This window comes from Phasianus colchicus, chromosome 14 (genome assembly GCF_987193195.1).
Source record: "Phasianus colchicus chromosome 14, bPhaCol1.hap1.1, whole genome shotgun sequence".
NCBI classification, from domain to species: Eukaryota; Metazoa; Chordata; class Aves; order Galliformes; family Phasianidae; genus Phasianus; species Phasianus colchicus.
The window spans coordinates 12,143,211-12,158,366 of record NC_143449.1 but is presented as its reverse complement, the minus strand read 5'-3'; the positions used below and the strand labels follow the sequence as shown (position 1 = coordinate 12,158,366).

Below are 15,156 nucleotides of genomic sequence, written 5' to 3'. Positions count from 1 at the left end.
TGCAGTAGATCTTAGCATTCAGTAGATGGACTTTTTTGGGTGTAGCCATTGATTCTCTGATTGTCAGTCACAGTCAAGGAATCTTGTTGCAACCTCCTTCATTCACTGACTTTGATCTATACTGAGTAACATGAGCTACTCTGCAACACAGCAATTACTTTCAATTGTATTTCTCTAAATCACAGCATCACCTAAGATGATATTAGTACTTGGTACATCATTTGCACTTACCCCTATTTGCATTCACCTCTAGAACACTTTCGGTACATTACTCTGAAAAAATGTTTCCCAGACTTGCTGATGTGCACAGACGAGCTTTCTGGTGTTCAGTGAATTTTTACTGGTTACCTGTGAGAAACCTCCTCGTCATCAAAGACATTTTTACAAGGAATTGCCCCTTTTGTTTTTCTGTGTGCTGTTATATACTAAAAAAAAAAAAAAAAAAAAAAAAAAAAAAAAAAAATTAAAAAAAAAAAGATCACTTTATTTACTGAGATATTTTCAAAATAAGTAGGTGAATGTAATAACTCCTTTAACGGGCTATCCTTATTTCCAGAATTTAGGGAAATCTGCTCATTATGGTATCTTTATGCAACATCTGTGGAACTCTGAAATCATCCTGTTAAAATATTTTTTTTAAATATAATGTAGTTTAAGGAATTAAATAATGAATATAAATTACTTATTAAATGGAGAGAACAGGGCAAAACCAGTAGGTCTCTCCTAGTCTCTCACTTCAATTTTTTTTGGTGTTCAGCAGCAGCAGGCGATACTCAATCCAGCTCAGGATTTCTGAATTAGCACTTAGCAGCCATGGAGAACTCTGCAGTGCAGGACACATCCCAGCTGGGCCTGCCACGAGAAATATGGGTTTGAACAACAGAATTCAGAAACTGTTCAAACTTTTGGACACCATTTGCACAGCACCTGAAGCTATCACTACTCGAACAGGACCTGCTCAGTGGGAATGAAGCATGCTAGGATTGCTGCACAGACTTTCCCAGAGGAGCGTCGAGTGCTGGGATTGAAATAATTTCAGCCCATAGACTAAAAATACATTAAGAAAAAAGGAATAAAAAAGAAATATCAAGTTCTTTGCTGGAGCCTGTTTAAAATAATCTGTCAGCAGTGTAAAAGGAGGTACAATGAAGCAGAGACACATTCTCAGTACATAATGAGATCATCTGAAATAGGAAAACCACAGGCAACTAATTCAGGTCAGTGCTGAATTGTCCTCACATTGTGTTCTTTTTAGCAAGTTTTAAATCGAAGTAGAACATCTTTTTCCCTGTAAAGGGAACAGCATTGAAGTAACATTTTCTAATAGCAGGCTAATTTTCTTTAACTGCAGACTAAACTTTTTGTGCATGCACAGTTATTCTGTTATTCCAATAGAGAATATAGAGAATATACTAAATTCCCTGCTTCCATACAATGATTATAGTCTTTCCCTATTTCATTTTTCTTTAGCTCAAGGCAGTTTTATTTTATTTTTTAATTTCTCTGTGCTCCTGATTTTTCTCAAGGACAGTTTTTTTGATGTTTTTCCTAAATTATTTACCTCTAGGCTGAATGCTCATTTCCCACCTCTTCTGTTTAGCAGAAGAATGTAAACACAATTATGTGGGAAGTCCTATGTTGTGTTATATACCTACAAAGTGCCATAAATAGCCTAGCTAATACAAATTGTCTCAGACTCGAAATTGAACTATGTCCTGAACCGCTTGTTTTTAAAGAATATGAAATCTTCAAAAAAGTCCTTAGTCAAAAAAAGGTATCATCCACCACTGTAGTCATTAAGTTCGGTCTATTCTTTTTCTGTCCTGTCAATAAAAACTATTAGGTTTCAGTGGTTTCTCCTCAATCCATAAATTTTGCCAGGCATCTGTTATTTCTTAATTATATTGCATGGAATGCCTTTTTGCAGATGTTGCACAGTGAGTTGAAATGACAGGGATGCACAGTTATGGGTGTTTATTTGTGCTACTGAAGTTATGGAGTGACAATCCTGTAATTTACGTTATTTTTGAATAAATTTCTTTTTGCTTGTATGCAGTTGTGAAAATATCACTGGGTAAAGACAGATGAGTTACCATGTATTCGACAACTACAGATTATATTTTTGTCTGTTTCATCAGCCATCTAAGTAAAGTTAATAAGATATTTCCTCTTGCTTTTAAGTGGTTGGAATGGATGACTTTTTCAGTTATCAGTTTCTCATTTTTCTGCTTGTATAGCTGCAAAATCAGCTCTACAAGTTTGCGCAGCTACAGGTAAGATGTAATTAAATTCCTCATAAACAAAAGCAGTCTGCCTGAAAAACTGAGATCTATGTGTTAGATTCTGCTAAGAAAAAGAATAGTTCATAGTTGAGGATAATCAGCACCATCAGGACCTTCAGAATAATTTAAAGAAGGTTTTTCATTCCAAATACTACAGTATTTGTCTAAAAACAACAGTGATAATATGTACTGGGTATTTTTTCATTGTATTAGGTCTTAGACTCAAGAAGTTCTCCAGAAATCTTTCTATGATTTTTTAGAACAGTAATATGTTCCTATATTTGCTATGCAGTATAGAAAATACCTTTATGCTCTCTGTGCCTCTTCTCTCAGTAAAGAAGTAGATTACCTCATTAATTAATTTGGCCTGAGTATTGTCCATGTCCACATTTGTGAATTACTTTAGGGTAGAGATTGTATCAGCTATGCCAAAACTGTGTTCATGTTCCCCAGCCGCATTTATATGCCAAAGACAATCCTTCCCTCTTCTGTTTAACTAGATAAACAATATCAGAAGAATATACCCCTTAATAGAAAAAAAAGCTCAAAAGAAAATGATGTGATATTTCTTTTTGACCAGTAGGATCAATTTAATCATGGCGTTGGTAGCATGACTTTATTGTAAGGCATTTGGGGCAGGCAGAGGATATTTAGTTTTCTGAAAAATAATGCAATGGACCAGAACAGCTTGGTGCAACTGGTAGACTGCTTAAATTTTACTTCTAAAATATGGCACTCCAATAATTTGACTCCAATTGTTTCTGTAAATACTATGGTTTTTTGTATTTCAGAAAATATTATTGTCAGTAATATTGGGTAAATGTCACCCCTTGTAAAACAAATATTCAGTTGTTTTGTACTCAAATGGAAGACTGATGTTCAACGTTGTCAGGCTGCACATATACTTTCATGGATGGCTGATGCCAATAGGAAACAGTTCTGTAAACAGCCTAATTTAAATTCACTTTTAGCTGTTGAAGAGGAGTAGCTCCAAAGTTTGGTGTGCTTCCATCAAATACTCAAATAATACAGGTAGATAACTGACTACATTAAGGATACCTGTTGTATACTGAGGTGTTTTTCACTGTTACATGATCCAAAAAGGACCATGAAGTAGGTATTAGTTATTTAGTATCTCCAAAGATAAAAGATACTTGTGTCTTTTGGCAAATGTGCATTTCTGCAGTGCTGATATAAATTTGTAAAAAATAAATTCAAAAAACCCATACCCATTAACAGGGTGCCATAAAGAACTGATATACATTGTCAGTGAGACATTGGCAGATGGTTGCATCACAGTACAGACTTCTAAAATGCCAAAGTTTTATTTCTGGTATAGAACAGAATTGAGTTTATTTTGCCTTGAAAAGCTATGGAAGGAACTGCTAACATTTTTACTGATCTCCTTGTTTGGAATTAAGTTTTAAAAATGACACCAAGGGCATTTTTCCTTGTACTGCAGAAGAGACAGAGCAGTGCATTTATTCTCCTTTCAGTCCATGTTATTTGTACAATAAGCCACCTAGAACACAGTACTTTACCAAGACACTTCTGTAAAATGTTCTGTGAGGCAATCTGATTTATTTTCTGTGTATGAATTGGACAGACCTGTTCTTTGCAATTTTTTGTCCCTTCTACATCGCTTTTGCAGCAAACAGGCCTAGATGATGTAAAACAGTTGGTAAAACTTTGTATACAAGTGCATGAAATTGTTAAAGGCAATTTCTTCATGCTTCATAAGATTTTACAGTTCAAGCTGTGACTAAATTGAATTTATTTGTAACCCATTAAGTAATGTTGATATAGCAATGCTGTAGTGAAACACCAGTAATAGAGAACCATCATGTTCTGAAAGAGAAGAAAAGTAGGCAAGAGCAGAATCCCAGATCCAGAATCCATCTATATTTGCTTTTGAGATACTTTCTGGATGAAGTTGAGCACACTCTTTGTGGACTTCTCATCACGTTCATTTTCATTTGTGCCTTTCTTTCCAGAGAATGGAAACTGCTTCCTTTATTTACCAGAGCTAGGATGTGATGCTGCTTTGTGCTGCAGGTTTCTGAACCTGAGGAGCAGTGTGAAGGTGCTATGCAGACATTTCATTTCTGGCACAAAAAAGTAAGAGGTGCAAGGCAGAATATCTGTATTGAAATTCTGGCCCACTGATGCCTTGCCAGTTGATGTACAGGTTACTGCATTTGCTTGACAGTGATCAGTTTGAGAAAATCCATAGGCATATCCATCACCAAGAGGGATTTTAAAGATGATGAAGATTGTTCTTATATGAAGTGCCAGTGATTGCTGAACTGCATCTCTTATTTTTAGCTTCTTCTGACTTGGGCCCTTTTTGAAGACATTCTGAAGAAAAAAAAAAACCCTTATGGACTTTAGCTCTTGTCATTCTTCCTCTGTGGTTTTGGAGTTGTTGCAGTTTGTTGAGGGCTTTTGTGTTTTGATTTGGTTTGATTTTTTCATTGCAATGTAGTTTAAATATTCATTATCTAATTGAGAACTTAGAGCTGGGAGATTTAAGTTTAAATGCTGTAACAGTTGGAATACAATGCTAAAATTATGTCACTGACTGAAATCCTATTCCTAAAAGTCTTAACACATCGCTGCCTTACCTTTTATGTGAATAAGACGTATTTGTTAGATCTAGAATTTTTTCACAGTACTCCAAGTCCCATAAAATTAAGGCCAACATTTATACTGCTTTTTCAGAACTTTCAGAGCCCTGAGAAATGAGTTATTTGGAATTTTCTATTTTGAGTCCTGCTAAAGTTCAGGGAGGACTACATGGGGCAGTTAATAAAGGTGCTTTGAAAAGTTGCAGCACAAGAACTGTTTTTAACTCTGCTACTTGCCGAAGAAATGGCCTTTATATCTTCTGCATCCTTGAATAGAGTATATAGATATGGTGTGCCTGAATTTCAGCCATAGTTGAGCTGTAACATCTAAATATCAGAGGAGCCAATACCATGGTGAGAAGAGCTGAGGCGATAATGCTGGAAAAGAGCAACAAAGAACAGCCTGCTTCTATATGGGCTGGATTTGTTTGAGAGGAAGATGATTGAATGTTTGCTTGTTTTAATAAGAGATATTTTGGAAAAGACCTTGGTCTGAGTTCAGCTTTTAAGCTGGAGCCCCAGAGTTTGGCAGAGGCGGCAGTGTTGCCATGGCAACCCGTCCTCCAGCTCCGCGGTACCCAACCTCCCGCCGGTTCATCCAGCACTGAGAGCTGAAGGCAGCCTGGGAGGGTATTATTGGCTGTTCTGGCCTGAAACAGTTCAGCAGGCCCTTCCAAAAATAGCTGTTGATGTGTTCTAGTCATAGCCCGTCTGCTAGAAAGGGGAAAAATGGTTTCTTTCGCAAAGCTGAATGAATGCCCTATTTCTTGACAGCACATTGCCATCTTTTCAGTTGAACTATTGAGTGTTTTGCAGTAAGTGGAGGTGGTTTGCAGGCATTTTAAATTAGAAGGATGATGATGCATTTTGTTTTAGAATAGCCTCCAAGTTTAGGATGCTGTCATCTTCCTTTCTCCTGCACCGTAAGCAGGGATCTGGAGGAGGCGGAGAAGCGCCGTCAGCACAGCGCGATCAAGGTGAATCCAGTTACAATGGGTTTGTCCTCCAACAAAGCACTGAAGGCCTTCAGGTCACAGTAAGAGGAGGTCTTGAGGGGGAGTTCAGAGCAAGCAGACTAATCTACAGCCTGAGTGTCCCAATCTCCTTATGGCTCATAGAGCCACCATCTCATTACTCAAACAGAGTGGGCACTCTGTTCAGCACTGAGAAGCAATAGCAGAGACCACTGCAGCATGAAGCCACCTTGGCCCCAGGGTAGCACAGTGCTGTTGCATGGGCAGCCTGTTAGCTTCACTTCTTCCTGCAGCACCACTCAGGGCTGTGCCCGTGTCTCAGGGCCCTGCTGTGATGGAGATGCACTGACAGCTCATGGCAGCTTAAGATGAGTAGGCTGTCCCTTCACTACTGCTTTGTATTACATTTGTATAACTGGCCAGCTGGTTTCAGGGGAACACCCTCAGTCCATACCATTTTGAACCTGTACAGTCAGATGGGGTCCTGGGCAGCCCGATCTAGTGGTTGGCAATCCTGCCCATGGCATGGGGATTGGAATTAGATAATCTTTAATCTCCATTTTAAGCCACTCTTTGATGATCCTCTGGGTTCTCAGTATCATGTATTATTTCTTAGGACGTTGGGTTTTCTTCTTACAAACTAGTACTGTGCTTGTCACCAAAATAGCCCTGAAAAACCCAGAATGACTTCAGGACTTCAGGACTTTCACATCCTCAGGTTTCATAAACTCAAGGACCATTTTTGTTACAGTACATTTGTTTGCTCTGGAAATTTTTGTATCTATTTTGGCATTCCACTTTGCAGACTTGAGGGTGTAACATTGTTTATCCCCAATACCTTACTGCTCTCTGTTTCTCATCTCATCTCTGTATGATTGCTTTCTAAACTGTTTCTTTGTTTTAAATTGCTTGCACTGTGATGCACTTGTCAAAATGTGCACAGAAAATAAGCCCCAGCTGGAAATGCATGTCAAGCAGTACAAAACTGACAGTCTCATTCAAATTACTGATAACTGATAGGATTTGCCACAAGCATTGAAGCTTCCAATAAAACTTCTTGCTGGCAGCAGGAAAAAAACAAAAACAAAAACAAAAAAACCCACTTAGCTTGGATGGTTTTGTTCTTTTTCCACTCAATACTACAGAATAAACAAGATTCAATTCATGTTTACGCAAGTTCTTTTGTTATCCAGCTCATGATCTAGTTTATATCCGCACTGTTAAATAAAATATTTCACCACATCTTAAGCTTTTTATAGTTTGTCTGTAACACAAGATTAAAGGAGGAGTGAATTCTGTTACTTTCTTTAGCTGTATGACTTTTTTATTCAGCATTTATCAAGCCTAAACATTTTCTCAATATGTATATATATATTAAAGTAACTGTGTGTGATCTATGTGTGGAGGAGTGGTTTTGAGAGCTTATCTTTTGAACCCATGGGAAGATTAATGTAAAATTCAGGGAGTGCTATGTTATGTATTTGAGTCTGAAGCAGAAGAGGTCTCAAGCATGTGGATTACTGCTAGGATTTCTGGTCAGTTACAGGTACAGCTTACAAGAAACTGAAGGTGAATGTTGGCTTCTGATGCAAAGGTGCTACAGTAGTAGCAAGGTTAGGAAATATCACTGCATTCCACACTTCAAAACACTCTCTATATTTTTAAACACGGGAAACAGTAGTTAGAGCTGAATTTCATTCTCAAATTATTTCTGTTGGTTGGAAGCTAAAAATCTTATTAGTGAGCACTCATTATCAAAACTGTAGTAGTTTCTCTGAGTTATTGATGGTGTTTAATGCAGTCTTAGCTTTTTGCCTTTTGTTCTGCAGGAAACACAAAACGTGAAAAAGAAGTTTATTTTTTTCCCCTGAAATTGTTCTCTGATATCATGAAGATAGAATTTTAAGTGTTATTCATACCTTAGATGATTGAAACAGTGCTAAGCAAGGGAATTTATAAGTCACCTTTGTCCTTGCAGGATTTTCTGTTTGCAGTAAAGAGAAGCAACCTGGAAACTGCTCCAGATTTAGCAAGCACTGCATGGTCCCAGCAGTGCAAGGGATGCTGCCACCATGCTGCTCCCTTTATGCAAAAAGTCAGCTTGGCTTCATGGCAAGGAAATCTCAACAGAACCAGTACTGCTTCTTACTACATAAAGCAACCAAAATAGAAACTAGGGGTTGGTACATTCTAAATTTCATCATTTAATCAGTCTTTTTTTCAGATACATATATATTATTTTTTTATTATTATTATTTTAAGAATTGGCTGTTTACTACATTGCTCAAATAACTCATGCATTGACAAGTTTCCTTATCATAGATTTTGTTTGTGCTTGTTAGGAAGCTGGATGCCTGTAACTTCATTGCTCCCACTGGGCAGCTGGGGAACTAAGGGAGAGTGACAATCCTTGTTAAGCTTTTCTTCTCTTCGCCTTTGAACAGAGAGGTATTTGTATTAGTGAGGATTATCATATAGAACAAAACATGGAAAAATGAATGGACCGTGGGAGCCAACACAAGCCTGCCAAAGTCAACAGCTCTTATAATAAATGGAAATGCATGTATGTTAAAATATGATATGAAATACACCTGTTATTTTATCCTGTAAGATTTACTGTTTAAGATTATATGGCAGCTTCAGTAGCTCTTGACTGATTCCCAAGCGCACAGCATGCGGTGTTTTGTCTGGGAGGTGCATAGCTGTACAGCTTGAAAGTAAAGGACATCTCAAGGATAGACTATGTGCAAAGATCTTTCTCTCTGAATCAGGGATGAACAAAAAAAAAATCAACTTTCCAATGCCACCCCCCAACCCCCTGTGCTAGATAGCATCTTCCAGTGCTCCTCCTCATTTTTGTGTAGCTTCTGAGAGTAGTGTTGAGCTCTGTTTTTCTGTGGTCATGGACAAACAGACACAGGAAAAGCCAGCAGCACACAGCCTGAGGTTGTTTCGGACAGAAAATCAGCCATGAGAGGGATGGACTGAGAGCTCTGTAAAGCCGGGATTGCTATGGCCACTATCAGTGCATGCAGATACCCTGGTGACTCCAAGAGCTGAGGAAGCTTACTGAAAGGCAGTAATTGCTTCCTGCTCTGCGCTGGGACTATATGGGTCACATTTTTGGCTCCAAGCTAGCCTGCTCCCATCCCTCTATTATACCAGCCCCTTCTCTCCTCATCTTTGTAACAACAAATCAGAATTTGGCCATTTTGCTGCTGAGGAGCTGAGCCAGCTCTGAGTGACAGTGAAAATCCAAGGTATAATGGAAGCTGTTGGAGGAGAACAGAGCTGAGAAAAACTCTCCTCTTGCACATGGAGGTACATGGGTTGTGCCTTGGTGTCATATTTGTGTTTCATTGTTTGAATGAAATCATGTTTTAAACCAAATGCCCAAGAATTTTGCAGTTCTCACATCTATCCATGTACTGAATGCTCCTTCTAAAGACAGGAGCTAATTTGGGTTTCATGTACGTTCCTGCTGGTGTATGTTAGCTTTATATCTGTAGCATTTGTAATTTTGATATTTGAATTTGAGAACTTATCTCACCAGATTTTAATGATGCTGCTACTCATTATTATGTTTTTTTTCTTCAAAAATGTAAAACAGTTCAATATTTAAAATAACTACACTGTTCATTTCAAGGCATATGTTATTGCATATGTTTCTAGTTCTGCTTTCCAAATGAGTAAGGTGGTTTTTTTTTTTGCATATTCTGGTATTTCATTCTGGACCTGAAAGGAAATCTGTTTTGAGTCACCTTTTGAAGGTTTTTTTTTTAGCTCTGATTGTTAAACCTTCTCCACTGGATTTAAGGAAAGAAATCTCACCCACACCTTTTCACCTTTTTTACATCATTGATTTAGTACAAAAGGAGATCACATGTTATAACTCCTATATATACTCCATTCTCATTTTAAGTGCTAGAAATACCATATTTTGCCATGCACAAAATAAATTTTTAGCAGTGAAACTTAGCCAATAGAAAAATCCAAATTAACTACTCCAGCTAAAGTGATATCTCATGTAGTAACAATCTTAAAGGAATAAGCGTCTTTTAAATCCCATGCATCTTCAAAAGGGGGGGAAACAAATGGTTTTTAGCACCAAGAGTAAAATGGTGGTGCTCATGAGGGATTTAAATTTTTTTTTTCCACTTTCAGTTTCTGTTGCTTGCTATTAAAATTCCTTCTATTTATATATTTTAAAGGTTTTTTTACATCTTAAATTAACAATGCAAGCTCTTTAACAAGTCCAGAAAAGAAAAGTGTTAAGCTTCCATAATGGTAAAAAGGTTGCTTGTTTTTTTCTGGCTCCAGTATTTTGTCAGCTGTTAAACTTCTGGTCAGCTATAGTAACCTGTATGTTAATTGTGTCACATTTGGCAATAATGATATCTTACAGATAAATTAGGGGTACAGATAGCAATTTGTGTAACCAATATTTCCACCACATTTTCCAAGAAAAAAAAAGACAGTGTCCCGTATTTAATTCAGCAGGGAATTTTCCTGTCTCACATCCCTCCAGAACTGAATTAAATTTTAAAAGATGTATATTTAGCAAAAAATATTTTGATATCAATGTGTCACTCAACATTCCTTGCCTGTTAACCATGAAATAATTTTCTGAGTAACATCAACAAGATAAAAAGGAAAATCTAATAGATAGCCTTTAGCATTCAAAAAAACAGATTTCAGTTTTATTTTTGCAAGCCATATAAAGTGAAGTGAAATTTTCAGCAACTGCATTTGCATTCTGACAGGCAGAAAAGCTGTAGGATTTTTTCCCACATGCTGCCTGTTCAATCAAAGGAACTCATTACTGAAGTTGATAAAGAGTGAGTATTAATACTAAGCATGTCCATTTCATATTAAACGCATTATACTGGCAGAAGAATATTTTCATCTCCTGATCACAGCAGAAGTAATTAAAATTCAAGGCATTAATTATACTTTAATTAAACCAAACCATATTTCATATGACTGTTTTGGCAGTATGAGGAAGAAGTCTGTCTCCTCAACAGCTAGTGAGATGGTTATGACAAATTATAAAACCACTGAAGCCAAGTAGAATTGTTCCAGTCAATTAAGTGCATCTGTGAAGGACTATATACAGCATGTAAGCAAAGGGAAGAAGTAGAGCAGTATTTTAAACTCCTTCAGAAGTGCTCTGCCGTCATTTAAAATCACAAGTAATGAAAATTTGTGGGTTTTTTTTCTCTCCATTTAATTTAAGAAGCCCACTGTTTTTGAATGAACCAGTTAACACATCAGGCATTAATGGCATGTCTGTTGATCTCTTAACCTAGATTTCTCAAATTTCTCACACAGTGCTTTGAAAATGTATATTATTCTTCTTTGCATTCAGTGTTTTTCTTTGAAACTATTTTTGTGTACTAATATCTAAATGATCTAAAAAAGATTTTTGATTTTGTGTTTTGAATTGTTTCAAATCCTACCATGGTATGGAGGATTGGGTTAGGGTGATTCGTACATGCTGCAGATAGGTGACAGATACTGAAGCTTAGTGTTCCACCAGTTGCTTTCCAGCTCTGTGTTTTGAAGCCTACACCTTGGTGAGCAAGAACTACACACGGCTTTGTGTTCTCTCTCATTAATTTTGGTCTTTTATTTAGAAAAAGCTATAAACAAAAAATATATGTATTTATATAAATATATATTTGGAGATATAACCCTTTTCAGTTATGCCTGAATCTCCTTCCCTTCACAGAGATAGTGGCTGATATCCAAGTAATTGTGGCCATTTACTCAGAAGTGCATCTAACTTCTAACTTCTCTTCCACAGACTTTATGAATTTTAGACAAGACTTTGAATGTGGTAGGCATCTTATTTCTCCCATACTGAAATTAGTTCTGGTGAATAATACTCTTGGGACTTGTGAAGAGGAATGTTTTTCTCTTGCGTAGCAAATAAGTTAGATGATACACATGTTGGCAAATGGCAAATGTTAAAATGCACAGGTTTAACAAAAATGTGCTGACATAGCAAGGCCTTGGTCAATTCATGATTACATTATTTGAAAATTTGAGTTGGAAGGATGTTTGCGTTTAACTTTGGTAAGTGGAAATAAGTCACTGCTTGACTTACGGAGTTGCTAGCAGCTAGTTAGTAGGCTTTCTCCATAGTGACAATGAAGCTACTGAGCTCAGTTTGCTGCAAGTGACCTTGTTAGTCATGTAAATGATGTCTCCTGTAAGTTTGCTCATAGTTATAGCAACTGTGGTACCACCACCAGTATTTCCCAACAGATTGACATGGATACTTTGGAAATCTACATAAATTATTTTAAGGTGTACTGGCTACATACAAAGTCTAATATAACTGTATGTCAGTTTGAACTTTTGTCTTCAGTATAGAAGCAGGGTGGTCCAAATTTGAACTGCAACAGGAAATAGATTTGAATAAAAATAACTCATGGTAGGAAAAAGACATAGGGCTTACCAGAGGGATCACTAACTCACTTCATCGTCTTAGAACTTCCAATAAATATCTAACTTGTGTATAAATTCATTATAATGTCTGCATAATGTATGGCAATGGCTGCAAAGGGATTTGAACAGCAATGTTCATTAATATGAAATATTCCATATTATTTCTTGGTAGTTTTTGATAATAGTCTCTGTTATTTCCCAAGTTTCTCATACCTGATGATGCTTTATGAATAAATCTTACCCTGTTCAATGAAGCTGAGATTTTTAAATAGGAATTACTCAGAAGATGCTAATTGAAGTTAAGCTTTGGAATCTGATCTGTTTATTTTCTGGGCTATTTGCTTGAACATACAATGTTGTTCCGACTTTGATTTTGTCCTTTTGTATGATACACTGTTTCATAATTTAAAGAACAGTTGGAATTTATTTTTGAAAAGGAATTGATTAGCTGAGAAGGTCAACTTTTTGATTTTTTTGGAGATTTGTCAATTACGTAATTCCTATGATGGTTTAAATTTTCTGTAACTGTACACAGTGGAAACATCCTGATAAGAGAAAAAACCCCAAACATCTTCTAACTGCCATTCCATACTACTTTTCTTATTTAGAGTAGTTAATGAACACTTCTTGCTGTTCTGTCTCATTTTTCTGTGAAGCAGGCAAGTCCTTGGAAGCTATTAGCAGCTTCATTTCGGATCAATTCTGTTCCTTTTAAATGTTTGGACCACAAAGTGTGCTTTACATACAGATGGTGTGCTGCGTGAGAGAGAGCTTCACCAGGGAAACTCCTTCCCTGTGATGTAAATGCTTTTAATATGTTAGACTGTTTTCACAAATACAACATGTAAGACTGTAAGTAATTAGTCACAGTCTTGAGATTGTAATCAGTTGGAATTCTTAATATTTCCTCCTCTACAAAAGTACATTATCCCCATGATGAGAGTCACTCACAGATACCTTCCAATTAAAACAGTTCCATTATTGAAAATAATCAGTGCTACGCCTGAGAAAGTAAGGGAGAGGTGTAGCTCTATGATTCAGAGATTAGAGCACTTGTCTTGGGGGTGCTATGTTGGTTTCTGCCTGTTTTCCGGTAACAAGTACTTTATATTAAATATTCTTAAGGCAAATGTGGAAAAGGCTAATCTCCTCTCCAAGATAATTGCCCCAGCCGCTGTTCACTTTGTTCCTATCCTTGTCCATTTAAAACACTCAAGTTTACACTAGTCTAGCTACAACAGTCTTCTGCTTTTAACAGGCGTCTTGTTTAGTACTGATTCTTGAACAATGGAAAAAGATTATTTTCATTAATTTAGCTATAGACTAGACCACTCATCAGTTCAAAATCTTTGATGTTCCATACCATATGCAGAGTACAGAAACATTGTTCCATGCTGGTCTTCAAGATGATATGAAATGATGATCTAAGAGTTAAAGAGGAATTCTGAAAAAAATATCAGAGATGCAAAATGTTTAGCCATGTGAGAATAGAAAGAGTGAAGTGTTTTCAAACCATGTGCATGTGAGAGCATTAGAAAGACTGCCATGCCTCTTTGGTATGAGTCAGAAAGCTGCTTCTATTTAATTATTACATTATTTATTTTATTATAATATTCAATTTCTTATATCATCTTTACCAGTCTTTTTCTTCCCTCTAAAACTGATTGATTCCAGTTACATTGTTTTATGGCCAAACATAAAATTGTCAGTGAAGTTAGTAATGCCTGTTAAATAAGCTGTCAAAACATGAACTGTTTCATCCCTTAGAGCTCAGAATGAAAGACAATTTTATGTAACTTAAAATTAAAGTCTTTCGATGTCACCTTGTTGGACAGCCTGGAGATAGATTGCATATAGCTGCTGTTCATTATGATCATCTGTAGGCTATTCGATTTCAATAATAAATGGTGAAAAAAAACATCATAGTCTTAACAAAACTGGCATGATAAAAGATTTTGTGTTTTAGATGTGCTGCTTTTGTGGCTTGTTTTTTTTTTTTTTTTTTTTTTTTCCCCCCTTCAGGAACATGTTCTAAGTTAAAATGAAAAGATTATAAATGGGGTTCACTATATTGCAATAAGATTTGAGTAGATGCTTGTAAGACATCTTTATGTGGGACAGAGAATCCTGGGTTTCGAAAAGGTGAAAAAATGGCATGTTGAGTGAGAACCTGGTACTTTACAGCAAATATTAGATTCAGTATGTTTGCATTTCTACCAAGAAGTCTTTGAAGTTGGAACAAAAGTAATTTTATTTGATGAGAATTTCATATTGAGTCAATTGCACATGTAAGCTGTATTTCATCTGCACACACTGATAGAGTGAGAACTGTCTGAAAGATAGCAAAATTAAATACTGACTGTAACTAAAAGAATCAGGCTTAATATTTCAGTAGAGATAATTTTATCTTTATTAACTTTGAAACTCTGAACATCAGTTTTGTCTTTAAAATTCAATTATTAGAAACTGATGCTGTTAACATTAAAGTCAAAGATTGATAGAACCCAGTTGGCCTGGGCTTTCTTATGTACTTGATTTGAGCACCGTCCCGTCCTGGCCAGAGAATATTAATGTCAGATGGGCTTTAGATTTTGTTTCTAGATTAGTAGTTCCTGTGACAACAGAAAGCTTCTTTGATAACCAAATACTTCCAAAAGCATTGGCCCTTCAAACTGTGATGGTTATACGTGCTTATTTGCTGAAGTGCAGATGAGCAGGGACATTTTAAGTGTATGGGGCAGTGATATCTTGTAGAGATTCTGAGGTTTTCAAATATACTGTCATTTGGAAGGAAAAATGTAAATGGTATTGATTTCTTCT

General features: G+C 36.5%; 1 long non-coding RNA gene across 7 annotated transcripts in view; it reads left to right on the top strand.

Moving 5' to 3' along the window:
* Positions 1 to 15,156, top strand: part of LOC116229669 (uncharacterized) — a 292,007-nt gene that overhangs the window by 123,644 nt on the left and 153,207 nt on the right. Inside the window, exons 4-5 of one of the 7 annotated variants that reach the window (XR_016471101.1) lie at positions 758 to 1,217; positions 8,226 to 8,492. The exons of the other annotated variants lie outside the window; for them this stretch is intronic. This is a non-coding gene — a long non-coding RNA (uncharacterized LOC116229669). Of the gene's footprint in view, positions 1 to 757; positions 1,218 to 8,225; positions 8,493 to 15,156 lie in introns of those variants that run through there. 7 annotated transcript variants of the gene reach the window in all.